The following is a 14,112-nucleotide window of genomic DNA, read 5'->3' on the forward strand; positions in this document are numbered from 1 at the left end:
GGTTACCTGAGGGATGATGGCAGCAAAGGGCAAGCTGTCAGCACTGCAGGGACGTCTCAGGGCAGCGTGACCAAGTGTCCCCCTTCTGGGTGGCAAAGCACAGGCAAAGCACCTCCTTGTGGCATTTATTCAATGGTAGGCAGGCAGGACACCAGGAATTCCACCTGTGGAGCAATACAAGGCTCCAGCCTTGTAGGAACTCAAGCAATGAAATGGGTTAAAAGCAACCACAACTCCAGAAAACAAGTGCAGTTATCACAATTAGGTCCTAAATGGCAATGACATAAACTGGTGAAATGCGATGGGCAAACGAGATTAGAATCCTGGAGACTATCCGGCTGCCTCCTATGATTTATAGGACTAGAGCAGTGTGCTGATCCTCATACCAAAATTTATGTCAGTGGGTGAAAATACAACTCTAACTTCCCAGTAAATCATGATTTAAGCGATTCAGGACCGAGGGTGTGGAAGTGTCTTTGTCTCTAAGAGAGACAATAAGAAATGCTTAGAGTTTATCAAAGTCATTCCCAATTCTTTATATCTTTTTGTTTTGGAGGTCAGCCAGTCTTCTCCTCCAAGCTGTCATGGTAATCTGGGTAAGTGGAGGCAGGAATCTGAATTACAGTGGGGGGGGGGACAAAATGATGAACCACACGGTGAATGGAGTAGAGAAGAGCCCAAGAATCACAGCCGAGGAAGAATTGCAGAGGACATTTCCCTGGTGTTAAAAGATAAACTGAAGCATCCAAAATGTTAAGAGTTTATTTGAGCAAAACTCAGTTCTCATGGGGTGGTGTCAAATCAGAAGTGGTTAAGGGGACTCTGCCAACAGGAGTTCCCATAGAGATTTTACTTATAGTAAAAAGGTAGAAGCCAAGGGAACATGTCACTGATGGGCTCTGGCTTAAAGCCCAGCTGGCCCATTGTGATCAACTATCCTTAATTTCAATTTTGTAATCTGGGCTTAGGTTATGGTTTGCCTACCTAGGCTGCCATGGCATCAGAGCTGTTTCAATCGAATGGCCTCCTAGTTTGGCTCATTTAACAGGGGTATCTGGATTGGCTTGGACAACTGAATGGATGGTGATGCCAGTACAGAATAGGGACCTTCTAACCCCTGGATACAACACCTGACTCTGCTTTTTTATTTTCTATGCCAAGTTGAGCCATTACTTAGCCTCTCAGAGCCTTTATCTGTAAAAGCAAGAATAGTTCCACGTACAGATATGTTGTGAGGACTAAAGAGTTTATACCGCTAAATTGGCGCATTTATTGTCTCTAATTGCCAAGCCAGGCGTTCAAAGCACTCTCAGGGTGCTGGGGGTACAATCCACACACACCAAAGGGAAGAAGCACTGAAATATCAGTGCACGTGAAGTGTTCGAGGAGTGCAGAATCATGCACTCTGCTGCACATGTGAGGAAAAAGGGCATTTGAGCTCGGGTTGACTGAATATGGTTTCACCAAAATGCATTTCCCCATGATTCTGAACAAATTAATCTCTGTGAGCTTCAGTTTCCTCAATTGGGGATAATGCTAGTACCTATCTCCAGGAGCGGTTGTGAGGACTAAGTGAAATAATGCATGAAAAATGCTCAGCACAGGACCTGGTACGCTGCAAGTACTCCATCGGGGTTAGCTATTTTTATTAACATTATTACTGTAGAGACTCTGGGAGTCTGTGAGCTCTGATGGCCTCAATGACATATCAAGGTCACAGCTAGTTCATAGCAGGGCCTAGACTAGGATACAGGCTACCAATTTTATGCCCCAACATGAACGTAGACCTGTGGCCTCATCCAATTCAAATTCTTCTACTGGAGATTCTAAAGAGAGTGTTGGAGCCTTTTGGGTAAGGTGGGGACTCCAGCAACTTGTCCCAAAGGGAAGTTTTGAATGAGATCATTTAACATTTCGGTGAGTTCATAGCTAGAAGAATTACCCCCTTGAACAGGTCATCATTCTGCGGTATTTATAGATTCACTTTTGCTTACTGGACATCTTCAGGTTTTTTCCAGGCTACATACTTCTCTTATTTCAGCCTCTAAACACCCTGTTCTCTGCAGTCTATTTAATCGACTTTCATTACAAAGGGAAATGAAAGCAAAAAGAATAGGTTTTCTTAAAATCAGCATCCATTTACTGTCCGTGGTGGTTTAGAAGCTATTTGCGGAACCACGGAAAGAGGCAAAGAAGAAAAAGTATAGCCTACGTCTTCGAGATAGTTACCAGTTCGTTTAAGTAGAGCAAATCTATATGCAATGAGAAAACAGTAGTTCTAGAACAACGTGTGGATATTCCACGGTGATTTGGGGATAGATTGGAGAGAGTCACACAGAGGAGACAACATAAATTGATGATGTTCTGTTGGTCGGGAGGTAATGAGGAGGTATGGAGAAGGAACAGCCATCTCTTTGGCCAGGGCTAGGTGGTCCAAGTAGCCTCTGGATGGTTCTGAGTCAGCTGTAGAAAACGGTAATGAATATGGCTTAATAAAAAGAAGGGCAAGTAGGGGTTCTCATCACAATCACCTGGAACTAGTGAAAACCAGCTACCGCCAGGACCCACCTAGAGAGATCCCGCAGCAGTTACCCTGAGTCTGAGAGCCCAAGCATCCAAGCTTTAGGGGAGCTCCCTATGATTAGAACATGCATCCAGGGCTGAAAACCTGTGGCTTAGGGCAAAGATTAGCTGATGAATATTTCCAAGTCTTGTGTGGAGAGCTGCAGGCCTGGGGTGAATGTTTCTTCTTTTGGGTTGTAATGAAAATGTGCTTTCCTCCACTTTGCCTGGGGTGAGAGTAAAGGGAATGCCTTGGGCTGTGAGCAATGCTGGTTTGTCTGGGGAAGCTCAAGCTGAGGATTTGGGGGCAGCGACCCTCTGAGATCTGGTAGGTTGTTGAATGGTTAATGCTGGGCTACGGAATTTGGGAGAAACCTGGGGAATTTAAGCAAAAACTGTGCGTCTCTGAAGATGGATTTAGTGAAATATACGGAATTGTGAAGCTGTCAGAAGATAGAGAGGTGAAACAAGCCTGAAAACAGACAGCACATGGCTGTGAGGCCAGCTAGGTCTTTTTGATAAAAGTGGCATAAATTTAGCCTAGCTTCCTCACTTGTTACTCTTAGTAGCACCCTTCCGTGTTTGTTGTGAGATCAAATGGGAGCACAGAGTGCCATGCCTGGCCTACAGACAGGAATAAGCATTAGTTAATATTACTGTTGTTTCCAAAAGATAAAGATTCTGTGTGAATGACTCATGCGTCCCAGACTCAGGATTTAGGTGGCTGCGGGTAAAGAAGGTTTCCCTTGGAAACTGGCATCGATCTAAAGGTTTCTAGTACAAAGGGAATTGAGAGGAAGCAGTGCACCTTCAGCCTGTGGGGAGGGTGGGAGTCAGAGTGAAGGTGCAGAGGTCACAGGTGTGAGTTCCAGGCCCAGAAGAAGTGGGTCAGAACAGACAAACCGGGGTGAGACCTGCACCCATTTTGGAGACTGAAATGAGGCCACATGGGGCGGGGCTGTCACTTGTGCCTTTTATGAACCAACCTGAGCCATAGAAAAGGGCGGACTGGGGGGGATCCCTGGGTGGCTCAGTGGTTTATCACCTGCCTTCGGCCCAGGGCATGATCCTGGAGTCCCAGGATCGAGTTCCGCATCAGGCTTCCTGCATGGAGCCTGCTTCTCCCTCTGCCTGTGTCTCTGCCTCTCTCTCTCTGTGTCTCTCATGAATAAATAAATAAGATCTTTAAAAAAAAAAAAAAAAAAAGGGTGGGCTGGGACTGACAGCTTGAAAGAAAGTAGTCTGAGTTTATGCATTTCTGCTTTTTTGGATGATAATTCCAGCTCCCGACCACTTCAACTAATGCATAGGAAAATATTTTCCAAAGGACAAAATACTATGTGAATAAAGCCTTATCATGTTTTTTTCCGTGCGGAGTCTATACCTGGAGAGTCTCTCAAATGGTACTGAACTAGTCTGTGCACTTCAAGCGGGTTTCCGAGCACATGGTCATGAAGCGGGCATGTGGGCGGGGAGCAGGGTGCCCAGTGGCCACGACAAGTGCCAGGTGGGGCTGGAGGAGCCAACCCAAGGGCTCTCTTCTGTGGCTCCCAGGCCTGGAGCAGCGGCAAAGCTATGCCAAGGGCTTGCCAAACACCTCAGGAGCTTTCTGGTTGGAAATTTCAAGGACGCTCACTTCGTCATAAGGCTAGTTGAAGCGAAAATGCCAAGCTGGAGAGACACAAGAGAACACGGATTAAAATGTCTGGCTCATCATCTCCGCCCATCAATTGTCTGCTGAGATGAAGACAATATGCGTGATGGCAATATAGCACCGAGAAGAGACGGCTTAGCAACTAAGTCCATGGTGCTTGCACTTGATGTTAGGGCTGCAGAAAGCCACCGTGCAGCCTTGAGTTAATGTTTAAGGACCTGTACGTTCTGAAAGCTTGAAGAAATAAATGTGTGTTCAAGGCCACTCATCCGCCGAATGGCCTTTGAAGAATATTTTCATTATGAGAAAAAACGGTCACTGTCACCATTTATTTAAGCAAGATTACGGACTCTTCTGAGCAGGACTGTGCCTTCCGGTTGGGCAGGTTGTTCATGGCACCAGAGTGCACACTGGAGTGGGTCCTGAGATCACTCTGCCCCCTGCTCACTAAGCCTGTACCCTGGTGTGGGGCTGCATCTGCCCAGAAGGAATGTCTTTCTCCGGTTCACAAAAGGCCCCCCACGGGGCCACGGCAGTCCTCTCAAGGTCTGAAAACACAACGCATCTCTTCTGCAGAGGGGGCTTCTTCGGTTCACTTCCAGGTAGGAAACCAATGATGTGAACAATAAAGTGGAAGAAAATAAACATGATCAGAACATAAGGTACAAGAAATGAAGAAGTAGCACAGCCAGGTGAATCAGGAGAAACGGTAGGTGGTCTCAACACAGGTGGAGGGCCCCCCCCCCTGCACACTTGGGGTGTGAGGAAACATGGACAGGAAGTTCATGGTGACCTCACAAATGGCAGAAAGGAAAACAGGGCAAAATGCCACGCGGGGGCACTTCGAGGTAAGAAGCAACAGGACTCTGGGACTCCTGAGTCCAGCAATTGTGTAAATCGGGCTGGAAATAGTTCATGTACCAGCAGCAAGTCTGGTTTTAGGGGGAAACCCTAAACCTAAACCCTAAACATGGAAAACGAGCATGTTTCCAACAGTCTCTGGACTTCTCTTCACTTGCAGCCAGAGCCCTTGGGTCCTCTGGCCACTGTGTCACCACAGCAGAGCCCTGTGGCCACAGGCCCCCTGTGTGGCATCTCTACTTGGATGACCTGAGCTTCCACGCCACACAGCTGCAAGGCTCTGCCCTCCCGGCCTTCCGACTGCTAGTGTTCACATGGGCATTCAAAAAAGGAAGTGCTTAGCCCTGAGAAGTAGTGTGGCCTTGAAACATCCTAAGACACCGCTCAGGTTCCTTTCAATTTCTCAGGAGAGCAGAAGTCGCACCTTAGAAACAGATCACAACCTCTCAGCATTGACTTTTGCAGAAATAAGTCAGACCACTTCCAAGGATGCTGGGCCCATGGCTCCTGGTAGGTCTCGTGCTTTTCCACGGTGTGGCCCACACCCTTCCTGGACTCTTTCCCTTGTCTGGCTTCTGTACACCTGAGGTTATGGCTGCAGAAAGCCACCGTGCTTTAGCTGAGGCATGGATGAGGTGATCCGCCTCCCTTGGGGTTGGCCTTCAATTATTTATTCATCCAATATTTAATAGGCCCTCAACTGTGTCAGATGCTGGGAATATAAAGGTAAGGAAGGCATGGCTGCGGCCTCCAAAGTCCTTAGTAACGTGAGACAGACAGGTAATAAATGCCACAGTGGGCCTCGGGGCTATGACAGATGTATGTCTGGGGAGCAGAGGGGACCCCAAGGAAGAGGAGGTGCTCCTGGGCTGAGCAAACTGAGAATAAAGCACCCACGGTCAAAGAACTGGTGCAGTCAGGAAAAGGCAGTTAGATCACTGGGCCAGTAAAAACCCTACTCTCGGAGCCGGTGGGATAAAGGATAGGTCCCAGTAGAGGATGCAGCAGAACGGGCTTTGACTGGCACATCTAGGAAGATTCCAGTGCAAGTTAACAGTCTTTACAAGACTTGGCCTCCAGACAATGTAGTGCCCAGATAGGCATTCGATGACTTTATAATGTTGGAGAGGAATTCCAGAATGTGCAGAGCCAGAGTTGCCTAGCAGATGGGATGCTTGGGCAGCTACTCGCCTTGTCACCTCTGGTCTTTAGAGCTAAATCCTTGAGCATGTTTAGTCTCTGTCTTAGCTATTAAAAAAAATAGGTTGAACAACACTGATACATTTACTATTTGGTGCCAGGTTCAACTATTTAGGCCTGTAACTGAGTGAAGATTCAAAATGCATGTCTTACTATGTGTTGCTGCCTATAGTTAAACTAGGGTGACAATTCCCTTGGAGTAAGGATGGAGGATTTTCCTTCTTTCTTTCTTTTTTTTTTTTTTTTACTTTTTTTAGGATGGAGGATTTTCATCAGCACTAGATCGTTTCACCGATTTCCAGTTTTCTGACACTACATTTCCTCTAAATTTGCCATCTCTCTCTTGGTTTTCTCTCTCTCTCTCTCTCTCACACTTTCTTTTTTGAGTGATGTCTCCGTGCCTCAGTCTTCTCATCTGTGCAATGGGGAGAACGATAGTGCCTACTGCAAAGACTTGTGAAAACTAAAAGAAAAAGAAATCCAAGTAACGTTCTTAGCACGTGTTCATTTAATAACTGTTCGCTATCATCGTCATTATTGTCCATGCTCATTGTAGAAAATTTGAAAAAGAAAAATCAAAGGGAAACCTCTAAGCCATCAAAAAAAAATCTCACTACCTGCGGGTAATCACTATTAACATTTTGCTGTTTTCTTCCCTGGATTTTTAGCTAAGGAACGCTGGATCATACTGAATGGATATTTGACATCCTCCCACCTCCATTTTTGCAAGTAGTCTTGCAAAGGTTGTTACTTCATCTGAAATGATACTTTAGCTATTATTAGCTAAGTAAAACTTCTTTAAATTAAGTTTTTAATTTTAATTCCAGTTAGTTAATGTACAGTGTAATATTAGTTTCAGGCATACAATTTGGTGATTCAGCACTTCCATACATTGCCCTGTGCTCATCACAAGTGCCCTCCTTAATTCCCATCACCTATTTCCCCCATCTCCCCACCCATCTCCCCTCTGGTAACCACCAGTTTGTCCTCTATAGTTGAGTCTGTTTCTTGATTTCTCTCTCTCTCTCTCTCTCTCTCTCTTCCCCCATCATGATCATTTATTTTGTTTCTTAAATTCCACATATGAATGCAGTCATATAGTGTTTGTCTTTCTCTGACTGGCTTATTTCACTTAGCATTATATTCCAGCTCCATCCATGTCATTGCAAATGGCAAGATTTCCTTCCTTTTTATGGCTAGATAATATTCCATTGTACACACATACCATCTCTATCCATTCATCTATCAACAGGCACTGGCTGCTTCCATGACTTCTCTCCTGGTTTTAGATGAGATCACGTGGTCTCTTCCTGTGAATACTATCTCTCAGATACCCTCATTTTTCTAAATTCTTACACGGGAACCACCAACCTGGATCTTCACCTAAATCTCTGAGTCCTTCTGGAGAATGTGAAGATCTGTTCTGGGGTGAATCTCAAGCACTGTTCTATCAGGCAGCATTTTTAACGTGTTGCCCAGAAAGCAGCAAAAACAATCTATCTTCATGAATAACAGTCACTGGCCATTGCCTCCACGAGGCCATTTCCCCTTCTTCCAGTGTGTTCAGATGGTGGGGAGAGATCCCTGGATCACGGAGAGTATGCCCTACCCAGGCTCAAGGATGAATCAGGACAGGTCATGGAAATGTCCTCTTCTTGGCCCTTAATTTTTCTAAGTTTGGGTATCTGACCCAGTTCTCACCAATGGGCTCTACAGGGAAATCTGGGTACTTCCCAAGAATAGGCTTTTCAATGGAGAGGCTCGTGTTAGTTTCCATAACGTACCACAAACTGGGGCCCCTGAAACAACATAAATTATTCCCTCACAGTTCTGAGGTTAACGTCTGACATCAAGGTGTTGTTCCCTCTGAAAGCTCTAAGGAAGAATCCTTTGCCTCTTCTTTCCCTCTGATGGTTGCCAGCAGTCCTCGATGTTGCTCGGCTGGCCAGCTGTATCGCTCCAATTTCAGCCTCCGTCTTCATGTGGCCATTTTCCCTCTGTGTCTCCTCTGTGCCTTCTCAAGGGGTCCTACCCTCTGTGTCTGTTTTCTCTTCTTCAAAGGATACCAGTCCAGAGCCTGCCCTGATGCAGTATGACCTCATATTAACCAATTATATTTGCAAAGACTATTTCCAAAATAGGGTCACATTTATAGGTACCTCAACATACCTTTTTGGGGGGACAAAATTCAACCTCCAACAAGGCCTTGTGCACTTTTCCTTTTGCCTTCCTGGAAGTACAGAAGCCATCTAATGACTATGAGGTTACAAGCATGAGAAAACAGAAGTAGGCTGAAGATGATGGGAAGAGGAGCAGGAGTGAGGGAAGGTATCTGACAGTATCACAGCGCAGTTGAATTACTGCCAGCAACTACTAACCATTAGACCTCTTGATACGCAAGAGAATGACCTGAGGTATTTAAGCCACTGCCAGTTTTTTTTTTTTTTTGTCACTTGTAGCCAAAAATATTCTAATGGACATCCCCAAATTCCACTAGTTTATAATAACAAAATTAGAAAAATAAGGTAATAAAATTTCCATAGATCTAGATTCATTAAATTTAAAGGGCTATTCTTTATTCCAAAATTATGTTGCTTTCACTCTGTTATTAAAACATCCTTTCTTGTATGAAATGATGAATGTCTTGTATGACAAGGACTTTTTTAGTCCTTGTCAAAGAAGGGAAGGAAGGAGAGAGGGGGATAAGGGGGAGGAAGCGGTTTTAGTTTATTCTTCCTTGAATTTTCAAAATTTTTTATTTTTGCTTGTGAAATCCAAAAGTCTATGTCAAGAAGAATGTTGGCTGGAAGATCTAAAACTTGCCTTGAAGATCTAAAACCGATGATGTGCTAGAGTCTCTGGTACTGGCTTGTGGAAGCAGATGGTTAAATTTCTAGGAGGTGGCTTGATGTCACCTTGGTAGCTTGAAATCCGACATGGTGGGAGTAATTCCATCCTGGGAATCTGAAAATAATAAATCAAACCTCCTTCCCCTCAGTTGTTTACTGGCACACACCTGCTTCTTGTCCAGGAGGTCGGGGATTTCTTTGGAAAGCTAGCAGGCCCTATTTTCTAGGATAAGTAAGGTATCAAAAGCTAGACTGGAGGACTGTAATTGGTGTGTGTTCAGTTCCCTTGACAAGTATTTCCCGTAAATGCAGGCTGACTTATGTTTAGATCTGTGACATGAGCTGGGCACTAGGGTGGCCTCCATTTTGTGGGTCCCCAACATACAAATTAACTTTATCACAGGAAACACAAGCACATATCATCATCTTAGATGTCAAAAAGATTTATGCCAATTTCTTTAAGGCTCTTTTCTCTAAGGCATTAAGGTAGAATATATTTGGGAATTCCACCCTCAGACATAGCAGAGATAGTTCCAAAATTTTCTACGTGCTTTCTGCCTACCTCTTTACCCATACAGAATCACCCAGACTAGAACACTTACCTGACATTATAATGTTAAAGTACCTGAATTGTAGGTACTCCAGTTTTCCCTAATTGACAAAAGTTCACTCTCTAATTAGGTATTTAACATTCCCGGGATATCAGTTACGTTATTTAATCAAAGTGTTAATTTTCCTCCTGTCACCTGTGTTCTCCAAATGGTATAATAAGTAAAAATCATCTTTCAATAATTACCAGAAAAAAAAGAGACCCCTGCTAAGCCATTTTAGTTATTTCCCTTTTAGCTTTCAGGCAGACCTGAACCCCATCCATCTCAATAAGACATTCTATTCCATTTACAATCTTTGGGGTGATGAGTTTTGAATTCTTGTTTGTTTATATGTCCTCATTTATTTATATCTTATGGACAGCTGGCTATTTCTGCTCTTAAGGCTATATATATGGTGTAGCAATTAAGATCTGAGGACTCTGGAGTCAGCTTGGGTTCACAGCCCAGTTCTTCCATTATTAGCTATGGGCCTTGTGCAAGTTAGGAAAACCTCAGTTTTCCTCAACTGTGCAGTGGGAATAATAGCAATAATCTCTGCCTTCTGAATTATTGGACGGCTTCAAAAGGATAATGCACATCAAGCACTCAATGCACTATTATTATAAGTTTAGCTCTCTCAGCATTTCGGTCTATTGCTTGCATTGCCTCGCTGCCACGCATCTTCGAATTCCTCTAGATGCACTCCATTACCCGGCCAGCTCAGAACAATATTTTTGATTCTAGCATCTCCTCACCAGGAGCGCCTCCCAAGCTATCGGCCATTTCAGCTGCTCTTTTATGAGCTAGCTTCAGGCTTCACTGGCTCTTTTCAGTTTTCAGATTTCTGAGCTCAGCCCTCTGCAAAATGATGGCTTGGAGACGCAGAACCATTTGTGACTTTATTTATTTATTTTTTTTCCATTTGTGACTTTAAAGTTACATCAAACTGTTCTTTGAAAAGGTTTGTGAAGACCTCAGCCTTTCTGTTATCAGTGGGAGTGGACTATTATTAGCTCCCCAGTTCTGCACTGATCTTGGATTCAGTTCTGATTTTGAAGGGGGGAGTGGGGAATTACAGGATGTTCCTTGACAGGACTAAGATTGCAGAAGGGTTGTGATTGGTTGGTAATGATGTTCCGTCCTCTGTTCAGCACTGGAAAAAATGGAGCTGCTTTACTTAAAACATTTTTTTTTCCTGTAGAGGAGATAGCTTAGACTGAAGAGGTGAAAATAGTTCTAGATTTAAAAGGATTTAAAGATTCAATGTTCTTTCTACTATACATGGTTTTTCTCTCTTATTGCCCATAATTAAGAGAAATACAATGGAAAATACCTTCACTAGCCAGGACCCAACTCCCTGAAACTATATGTAAAATAAATTGGAAATATATATTTCAGGAGAAAGCATCATATAACATCAAGCTAGTTGACTTCCATGATTAATCAATAACCAAGTATAAGGGCATGCCCGAGTATAACCTAAGTCAGTCCAGCTTATTATTTCTTATACATAGAACATTATACTAGAAGTTAATCTCCATGGAAGCAATTTTTGCCTGTTTCATTCTCTGTTATACCCTTAGCCTCTAGAAGAGCACTTGGCACATAGTAGGCACTCAGTAATATTTGTCAAAATGATGAATGAATGAATGAATGAATGGTACTGAAAAAATGAGACGTGAGAGTTCCGAATTACGAAGCAGAGGCATTATAATGTTTGTAATCATCGACACGGTATCAGTTATATGGAAGGGAACTGGACCTCTTAAAGCAGAACAGTTGACTTATAAAGTATTTAGAAAGATGCTGACAAAGTACTGAGCTTTTTTTAAAAAAAAAAAGGGTTGATGAACCAGAAATATTATTTCATCAGAATGGTCCACCAATTTCCATTAATTGAGGCCTCAAGTTTAAGAATAAAAGTGCTGACTCGGAGGTTATGAATTATTTTAATTGGTACAAACTTTGATTTGATAATAAAACCTTATGGAAATTTCTCCCTCAGCTAGCATCGCCAGATGTTCTGATGAACTTTGATAGTCCCTTATTTCATCTTTGAGAAGAGGTCACCCCAATTTAAACTCCGTATTAATTTTCTTGCTCTTAATTGAGACTAACATTGGCACAGAAGGTCCTGTGTGACCTTTCGGAGATGTAGAGGATCAGAAGCACAGAGGGGAAGATGGGAGATTAGTTGTGGTTGTGGCTGTATGGTTAGTAAGCGGGCACCTCTTAAAACAAATTATGGCCGTGCTTCCGTTTGTGATTTGTATCAGCTAGATACAAATTTGGATCATTAATCCTGCTTTACTTTTCAAAACTAAAAATGGGTAGCTCTTGCTTTTGTGGGCTTTTGTAAACACTTTATAAAAAAAATGTAATGCATTTTTATATCATTCAGCATGAAGAGATTCACTCTTATACCAAATTCATGACACTGGTAGATTTGAGGTGCCTTCCTCTTTTCTATTTTTTTCTTCTTTTTATTTTTTGAGATGATGGCAAGAGCTATATGGGATATGTGACGATTGCCTTTCCAATATTTGGACCCATAAACCCAGTGTTACCTGGCCTCACCAGCCTATGAGATTTCCTGTGGCAACACTCTGTTTCCTCAAATAGTAACTCAGTATCTCTCCCCACCCCACCACCAACTGGCTCCTATTTGTTTTGGGGACTCCCCAAAGAGATGCTTCACATTTGCTCACAGACCTGTCAGATGGTTACCACATGGCATCCACCATGTCTTTCTGCTGGCTGCCATTTGACTTACCTACCACTGCCAACCGCCATGGTCTGAGCTAAGGATGTCAGTGTTCATGCCAAGGGTGCCATGTTCCTGGGTGTGAGTGTGGTACTGGGTTTAGTGCAGAGAAGAGGAGAAAGGCCCTTTCTCTAATTCCCTGCTACGCTGGCTTACGTGGGTCCTTGTGCAGATCTGATGATATCCAGGGTACTTTGTACTCCTCCAGCTTCTGTACTGTACCCTCACTCATAATCTTCCCAGTTGTCTCATGGAAATACTTCTGTCAGGATCTGGCACTCGTTCCTTGGCCAGAGTCTCAAACATTCTTTTGGAAACATTCCCTAACTTTCCAGTTGCCACCCCAACCTCCTGAGGCTGGGCTGAGGCATCATTTGGAGCACAGACACCCTCACCTTTGGCACTCCCACTCCAACCAGACTCAGTCATGGAGCAGAAGCTCCTCATGCACGTGAGAATTTAACGTGAGGGTGATGGGAACACAGTGAGGAGACGGGGTGAGTGGGTCCATGAGCAATCAGTTGGCTGCTTGCTCTCCTACAGAAGGAAATCTTTTTCTCGCATTTCCGCAGGTAGGCGAAAAATCTAACAACATTGGGCTGTGCACACAACATAATTTCCTCCGCACATCATTTAGGTGGGCACTGCCAGTGTGTAGGGGTCAGACATCCCCTTGTTGAATATTAAGAGTCTCTGTGGAAATTTTTCCTAGGGACACAGAGTTTCCTCACGCCCCCCCCCCCAGATGCGTATTTGTGTTTGTTAGGTGTCTTGTACCTAGTAGCATCCCTTTTCCTCTTCCCCAGAGCCCCGAAGAGCATGCAGGCTAAGCCTCTCACCCCTGCTCAGAGGCTTCTCTGAGTTCATAGCTGATGCTCCATCTGGGACTGCTCAGTCTGCTCCCAGGGGATGGTCTCCTATTTGTCTTCTCTCCTCCACTCCCTTCTGTACTCAGCATCAACTGTATCTTCTTGCTATCCCAACGTGGATGGCTTTGACTTCTCCTCCTCAAGTTTTCCTGATTTTAGCCAGTTTGAAACCTAGATGCTTTTTAAGAAGAAAAAGTGCTCAGTAATAACATTATTATTATAAGAACCATCAGCCAGGACACACCAATATTAAAAGGAGCAAACCGGTTTTGAAATTCCCAAATGGGATTTCTATACATAAGAAATGTCTGACCTGACATCCAAAAACTATTACGATGTTCTAGATAATGACCAAATAAAATTAATTATGAGGTTTGGCTCCTTTGGAAAAAAAAAAAGGCTTGAACTAATTTAATTCATGGATGTGAGGATATTGTGCAAGTTAATATTGATTTACCAACTCAAGTAATACGAGAGCCCCAGAGTGAGTAAATACTTTTATATTGAACTTAGTTTTGTTGCCCAGATATTATGGGCACTTGGCCACTTTGCTTCGAGGATAATGTAATGCTATAAATAAATAAATAAATAAATAAATAAATAAATAAATAAAAAAGAAAAGGAAAATTAAATTTCTAAGACCAGTTTTCTAAGATAAAGCCAATACCATATGTTAACTGCAAATATTCTATTCAACTAGCAATTCAATTTCTCATCATTTATGATTCAATATCCTCTACTAAACACGAAAAATACAGAATAG

General features: G+C 43.3%; 1 protein-coding gene and 1 long non-coding RNA gene across 6 annotated transcripts in view; one reads left to right on the plus strand and one right to left on the minus strand.

Moving 5' to 3' along the window:
- The window catches only part of PCED1B (PC-esterase domain containing 1B), a 61,444-nt gene that overhangs the window by 35,763 nt on the left and 11,569 nt on the right, over window positions 1-14,112 (minus strand). For both annotated transcript variants that reach the window (XM_072798215.1, XM_072798217.1), the window contains exons 2-3: window positions 13,320-13,527; window positions 7-2,463 (exon numbers count right to left, since the gene is read on the minus strand). The gene's annotated coding sequence lies outside the window, so the exon portion shown is untranslated. The remainder of the gene's footprint in view (window positions 1-6; window positions 2,464-13,319; window positions 13,528-14,112) is intronic.
- LOC140617208 (uncharacterized) overlaps window positions 1-14,112 on the plus strand; it is a 61,825-nt gene that overhangs the window by 27,579 nt on the left and 20,134 nt on the right. The window lies entirely within an intron of this gene.

Source organism: Canis lupus, chromosome 25, assembly GCF_048164855.1.
Source record: "Canis lupus baileyi chromosome 25, mCanLup2.hap1, whole genome shotgun sequence".
NCBI classification, from domain to species: Eukaryota; Metazoa; Chordata; class Mammalia; order Carnivora; family Canidae; genus Canis; species Canis lupus.